Genomic DNA, 7,455 nt, shown 5'->3' on the forward strand with positions numbered 1-7,455 from the left:
AATAGCACCTAAAGACCCCTCATTGTCTAAATTTTCTGATGCTTTAATAGCCTATTGTTCCAGGGTGCCGTGTCTGCTGTTCCTTAAAAGCATTGCTTATGAAAGGGAAGAGATATTGGGTGTGTCCTAAGAGATGTGCTCAGCGGAGCCATAATGTGGGGGGAACGTGGCCCCGGGAGCACATTTCTGAGGGGTCTCAACTAGGTGCCCTCATGACAGGCTCCCTCATCGAGGCCAGAGCTGAGGGGAGGCAAGACAAGCCATGCCCAGGCCTGGCCTTCAGGGCTGGGGTGACGCCTCCTTCTCCTCATGGCCTGCAAAGGGACACCTACATGAACACCCTACTCCTGAGCTGGCCGAGAGGGGGAGGGCTGGGCGCTGCTGCTGAAGCCCACCAAGAAGAGGTGAGAGGCTCCATCAGACAGGGAGGGGAGAGGCAGGCCAGAGAAGGGCAGCCGCGTTCTCCAGGGCTGTGGCTCCAGCATAGAGCAGCGGCAGGTGGGTTGGTCTAGTGGGCAGGTGGATGGAGGCCAAGGGCGAAACGTCTGTTGGAGGGTGGGCTCCATTCACCCTCCACACAGGTGACCCTCTCAAACTAATTAGTCTTTGGATGAAATGAAGAAGCACATGGATATGAAGTCTGCTTAAAGCAGAGAGAAAATGAGTAGGGAAAATAGAAGGCATTTCTTTTCAAAGGTAACTAGAAAAGTCATTTCATGAAGAGAAAGTTGGGGTTTTTTGTTGCTGAAGCTACAAATGTGCATGTGGGGAGGAAAGAAAGAAGACAAGAAGAGGACAAAACCATTCCTTCTAATTTCATGTTGGCTCAGGTTGCCTTGGAAGGAGAGAAAAACCGGTAAGTTAAAAACTTGCTGAAAAGGCGAATAAAGCATTTTGAGGACGAACCTGCTGATGGCGACTGGAGAGTGACTGCTCAGGGACAGGCTAAGTCCAGGATCCTGTGGGAAACTGCTTTCTCTGAGGGAAGTCCCTGAGAGAGTGGAGTGGCTGGAGTGGTGGATTAGGAACTGGGAGACTAGAGTTCAAATCCTCACTCTGCCATGAAATACTCTATCTCTCAGCCTAACCTACATCCCAGGGTTGTTGTGAGGATCAAATGAGGAAGCAGACTAGAACATCAACTCCACTAAGCCTTTCCAGCAGAACCTGCAAGATTACGAAAAGACATGGGAAATGAAGCTCAAAAGGTAACTATGGAACAGGCCAGGCAAAACTACGCCTGATGCATAACGTGGCTCTCTGGGGGTAATAACCAAGGTTTTTGGATTCTATTTTATTTTTGATAAGCATCTTCTAGGAACAGCTATTTAGCACATAGCTCAGACAACACAAAGCGTTGACTTTATACAAAAAAAGCATACAAACTTCTCACTTTGAAGCGACCATAGCAGCTGAAGGAAGGTAACTATCAAGTACTCTTGTATTTTCAGAGGCGATGGCAGGCTCAGATACCTCACAAGTAAACCCTAAACGCTACATCACAATGATAGCAGCAATATAGTTGTATACATTATGCCTGAAGGACATCTAGGTGAGTATCCCTTGCTTGCCTGGGAAGGAAATCTATGCTGTGTTCCGTCTGCAACTATTTGTGCTAAGACTCTTTCAGGATGCAGTGACTAAGTTGTCAGAAGAGGCCCTATTCTGCGCCACCAAAATGAGGCTCACCTGCAGGTAGGAGAAGACTTCTTCTTTTGTTCCAGCTCTTCTTTCCTTCAGGCTTCCCAGAGTTCACTGCACCTGAGGTGAGAGGCACCTGGATTTGGACTGTGCTGCTTTAGGTAAGTTCACATTCTACCATCCAGTGGTCTTTCTTTCAAGACAATGTTTTTTTGTATTGGTCTCTCCTTTTCCCCATTTTCTTTTCTGGTGATCTCTTCACAGGTCTCTCCAAAGAACTCCCAACCCTCAAATGAAGCCAGCTTTTCCAGCAGAGTCCCAGAAGTCATAGTAGTAAGAAAAGCTGTTTTGTTTTTGTTATTAAAAAAAAATCATTTTCTGTACAATTGGTGGAAGGTGGCTGGGGACAAACTAGTGACTCTAGATCACAAATCCAAAAATTGAACCACAAGACACACTGTCACCCTCAGATAGACAAACACAAGGGTGAACAATCTTCCTTCTTTCCACACCAAGCTTAATGGCAGAGGTTTAAGTCTGAATCTCATCTCTCTGTTGCGCCCCTGTAGATCAATGGCTCATCCAGCTTCAAACAAAAATGGCGGGCAAAATGGTTTTCCATGATTGAAGGACATTTAGGTGAGTATCCCTTGTTTGGCTGGGAAGAAAATTTATGTTGTGTTCCTTCTGCAACTCATTGTGCTAAGATTCTTTCGGTGACTGAGTTGTCAGAAGAGGCCCTATTCTGCGTCACCACCATGAGGCTCACCTGCAAGTAGGAGAAGACTTCTTCTTTTGTTCCAGCTCTTCTTTCCTTCAGTCTTCCTAGAGCTCACTGCACCTGAGGTGAGAGGCACCTGCATTTGGACTGTGATAGATAGATAATTTATTACGGTCAAAGACCAGCTTGCATAACACAATAAAAACAGTGTTCATAAAGATAAAATACACAATTAGAGCAGATTGCAGCAATAGCTCATGAGTTAAAATTGAGATATATACATACACCCATACAACTGAGATTTGGGCTACCATAAAAATTGACCCTGAGGCTCCCCAAAGGGTGACTTCAGCTTTTCCCTAGTAAGCTATTTTATTCTAGAGGATGATCTGTGCCTACAAATCTAGGCACAGAATCTGGCTACCAGCCAGGTCATCTTGTTATCTTTGCCTAAGAGGAGAGAATTAAGTTTAGACTTGTCTGGAAGATCGGCGAGCCTCTTCAGCAAAGGATCAGTGATGTCTCTACGAATCTCAGCATAAAAAGGACATCTAAAAATATATGTTCGGGGCTTCCTATTTCCCCTAATGGGCAGGTGCAAAGTCTCTGTGCATACGGGACTCTTCTATAGGAGCCTTCCAGAACCGGTGAGGGCAAGGCCAAGCTTCTAGAGAGAGTGAAAGCCCTTCTTGAGTTTCTGGATGTGAGGAAATAGAGATATGTTGCTGGAGCGGCTACGTATCTCCCATTTTCTATGATTTTATAATTGGGGACCCTTGTACAGTCCTGTTGTCTCTCTATGTCCATGATTCTTTGCCTGACCACAGATCTAGCTTGGCCTAGGCCCATAGTTATGAGGGTTTGGGGAGCAAGGCCCAGTTTCTGAAGTGTTTAAGACTGCTGTCTGCCAGCCAGACTGAAACTGGTTGCTCAGAATCAATGGGGCTATTCCTTGGGGGAGCAGTTTCAGAGTTAACCACTTATATATTGATGTTCGACTAATATGAGCTTCGACTTTCATCATTCCTGTTTCTAATCTGACCCATGCATTTGAAACGCATCTAGGAACTTGTAGAAGGGCTCTGAGGAGTTTGGATTGCACACTTTCAAGGGGGATGAACGAGGAGGGAGGTGGGCCCAGAAAGGATTCATAAAGGAATCCTTGGCTTTACATAATTTTAGTTCTCCCAACCCTCAAATGAAGCCAGCTCTTCCAGCAGAGTCCCAGAAGTCATGGTGGTAAGAAAAGCTGTCTCTCCACAGAGAGTGTTTTTCCCCCCTGAGAGAACATTCGCAGGTTTTGCTTTTCACCTTGTTGCATTGCTCAAAAAAAAAAGCCAAAGGCACTGGTGGTTGATACTCCTGGTTCCCAGGATGGGGTTCAAGTCCCTGTAGTGCGCTTGCTAACTTCCAATGCAACCATCATGCCCCTCTATTTTCCCCTATATCCCTCACTTCCCAAAGTATTAGCATGGGTAGTGATTTCAGTGAAAAAGCTTGGTTCTGAACTCTGCTGTGCTGCTGTTGGTTTCGCTGGAAGAAGCCTCCTCAGTAGGAACATCTTCACTGATAGATGGACGGCAGCGTTCGTGAACTCTGTTGGTTTTTTTGCAATAAATATTCTTTCTAATTAACCATGCTTGTTTGTTTCCAAAACTCCCTGACAAATAAAATTGAACACATAATTCTCAAACAAAATTTAGATGTAATTTGTCTTCAAGAAACACATAATGGGCCGGTTCCAATTTGCCTTCATTACACATCTCTAGGTGCCAGGCAAAAACATTCCTCTTCTCCCAGGCCTATGGCTCATTAAATAATCTATGGCCTTTTAAGATGGGGAGGTTACTGCTACTCTGGTATGCATTTTTGTGTTTTTATATTGTAAACCACACTGTGATCTTCGAATGAAGGGCAGTATAGGAAGAAGAAGAGGAGGAGGAGGAGGAGGAGGAAGAAGAATGCTCTGGTTTGGATTCACTCTCAGTTTAGACAATGGTTGTCAGGGTTGGGAAGTGTGTGAGCAGACATTGGGATGGGTCCTGAAGACTTGCAATCAATAGTGTTGCCTTCATGCCAAACACCAATGGAGGAACTCTGAGCTGCCCCCCCCCAAAAAAATTGGGGGCGCTGGGCAAATTTGTGCACCCTGGTGCCGCATATGCTAAAGATAGCCCTGGTGTGGGCAGACAATAATGTCCCTTGGTCCTGATGCTTTTCTGCATAGATTTTATATTACCTCATACGCTCTACCTTACATTAATTAGGTCAGAAGATTCAAGAAAAACAACGGCTTGAACTGTTAAATAAAACCCCCTTATCTTCTTTTCCCTAATAGCAGTACTTAGATACTTCCCTTTCCCCAGCACGCATTGATATTTCCTATTATTACTAATGCAGAATTGATGCAAAAAGATCCTTTGCTATATATACTCTCATTAAAAGTGTAACAAGGAAACTTGTCAAGCGTCAGTGATTTACATTTGCGCACAAAAGGAATTGCAGAGCAATGGAAGGTTTTCATTAGACAGCTTAATCACAAAGCTGAGCAACAAAAAGATACCATCTGCAATTAATATTCACTCTGCTACTAATGATTGTGTTAAAAATTCTGGCATACAACATTCCTAGACTTTTACACTAATGCACCATGTTCTTCCTGGACTATTAAAGGGGGAAAGTGAGGAAATTTATTATGTGAAATTAACATTTCTACTTTCTTAATGGCACTGCTTTCATTCACAGTCTGCACACAATAAAAACGAGGCATGGATGTGCATAAATTAAAACAATGCCCCAAATTTCAATGGAGTAAAAAATATAAATCTGGAAACAAAAGGCTCGCTTGTCCCAGACTGAATAATATGTCTGAAGTGCTTCTGCTAAGTAGATTGTCCACAGTTTAATGTTGTCATATATTTTGCTCTGCTTTGTTTCGCTTTGCCAAGTAATAGGGTAAAGCGCATCATAGGCATGTGTGTGTTTTCGCCTCCTTTAACTCTTCAGTTTTGTTTCCCAAATTCCTCATAAAAAGATATAACCTCTCTACAGCATTTGATCCAAGTATTCAAGTCTTCCTATTCCATTTTTCTTTTAGTAACCTGTCAGGGAAACAAATTAATCAGATTGGCATTTGTATAGCTGTTGGCTTGCTGTTGCCTCTTGTTGCTGGTGCAAAGCGACCACTCCTCTCCAAAGAGAATAATGGGGTGCTGCTATTTGCTGGATTCTTATAGGAAAGGCATCATCAGAAAGAAGGTCAACAATAAAGAATCATAGAATTGCAGAGCTAGAAGGGTCAATGAGGGTCATCTAGTCCAATGCCCTGTTAACTCCCACTGAGTCTTGTGGAGTGGCTTTTACCTTGTGAAGGAAAGATTCAGCGGTTTTATTCCGAAGGAGAAATGCAACCTATTACACTGGGCAACAATTGTTTACTTTTTGAATGTTGTCTAGATTTCTACAACTGATTTAGGGTATTTTTGCACTGCTGAATCAGGAAATGGCATCCGTTTCTCTCCATCAGGTCAGGTTTTTTGTAAACTGAATGGTGGGCATTGATAAAGGTAAGTACACGTAAATTGCATGTTGCTTCACCATTTTTCAAACGTCAGGGCTTGAACTTCTGTTTCTTGGAACTCCTGGAATGCTCAGTGGAACGGAGGTCTCTCTTCAGAGTCTGACAGTAGTCAGCCATCATGACTGCATCCCAGCGACCCTGATACCTGGTCTCCATCTCTTTCATGTCCTGATGGAATCTCTCCCCCTGCTCGTCACTCATTGAACCCAGGTTCTCAGGAAACAGGTCCATATGTGAAAATAGTTAGTGCATCTTGATGCTCATGTTGCAGCCCAGGTTTCTGAAAGCAGTCAGCATGTTGTTGACAAGTTCTGCATAGTTTCTGGCCTTATTGTTGCCAAGAAAGTTCTTCACTACCAGAACAAATGCCTTCCACGCTTCCAGTTCCACTTCGTTCATTGAGTTTCCGAACTCTGGATCTCTGATGAGCTGACGGACCATCAAAGATGCCAGCTTTCAACTTCTCCATGGTCAATCCTGGAAAAGCCTGGCACAAGTAAATGAAGCAGTCACCATCCTTGTCCAGAGCCTTGGGGAACTGCTTGATTAAGCCGAGCTTGATGTGCAGCGGTGGGAAGAGTATTCTGTCTCTGTCCACCAGAGGGTCGTTGATGATGTTCCTTTCTTTGCAAGGCACCAATTCCTCCCGCACAGGCCAGTCCTTCTTCCTGTAATGCTGAGCACGGTCCCTACTATCCCACATGTTTTCATGGGTACTTGGTGAAGCCAGACTGTTGTCCCAACAAAAAGTTCACCATGTTCAGGTCAACACAAATAAACCACTTATGCTGATCATAACCAATTTTCTCCAGCACATACTTCACCGCTTCATAGTTCTCCTTCAGTGTGCTCAAGTGAGCCAGGGGTATAGAGGCAAACTGGTTGCCATTGTGTAGCAGAACACATTTCAGTGATCACTTGCTGCTGTCAATGAACAGTCTCCAATCTTTGGGTTCGTACTGTGGCACTCCAAGCTTGAGCAGAAACTGCGCAATATCTGCACAGTACACCAAGTCCTTCTTTTCCACGAAAAAACGGAGGTACTCTTGATGCCTGCTGCGGAAGAAGCTGGTGCGAGCACTGTCAGAGAGGAGGTTTTTTTCCTTCAATCTGGATGCCAACAGTTCGGCAGAGTCCTTTGACAAGCTGAGGTCGTGAACTAGATCATTCAACTCCTTTTGGGAAAATGGATGTGGAACATCATCTTCAAGAACCACTTCTTCTTCTTCATGTCCTTCAACACTGGAGGCATTTTTGTCACTAATGTCAGGAAGTTCTCCGAAGATAGGCACTGGAATTTCATCACAATGAGCTACAGGACGACGTGCTGATTGAAGATCAGGATACTTCGTGGGACGGCTGCCCCATTAACTTAGTTTTGATCCCCCAACTTTATGCTTTGCTGCACCAATTTATGGAAGATTTTGAGGTTTTATGACTTCAAACTGATCCCTTTTCGACATAATCACCCAGAACTATCAGACCTGAATACTTCTTGTCATTAAAATAATCA

The 7,455-nt window shown here is 44.1% G+C and overlaps 1 long non-coding RNA gene across 2 annotated transcripts; it reads left to right on the forward strand.

Annotated features, from left to right (window-relative positions):
• Window positions 1-606: 606 nt before the first annotated feature.
• LOC310752383 lies at window positions 607-3,932 on the forward strand. 2 transcript variants are annotated; one of them, XR_014542928.1, is made up of 3 exons: window positions 607-1,802; window positions 1,906-1,974; window positions 2,211-3,932. It is a non-coding gene; the product is annotated as an uncharacterized lncRNA (long non-coding RNA). The 2 variants fall into 2 exon arrangements; XR_014542929.1 differs by lacking the exon at window positions 2,211-3,932 and having other exon boundaries at window positions 1,906-1,989.
• The last annotated feature ends 3,523 nt before the right edge of the window (window positions 3,933-7,455 follow it).

This window comes from Podarcis filfolensis (assembly GCF_964270895.1).
Source record: "Podarcis filfolensis genome assembly, chromosome: 17".
NCBI lineage: Eukaryota > Metazoa > Chordata > Lepidosauria > Squamata > Lacertidae > Podarcis > Podarcis filfolensis.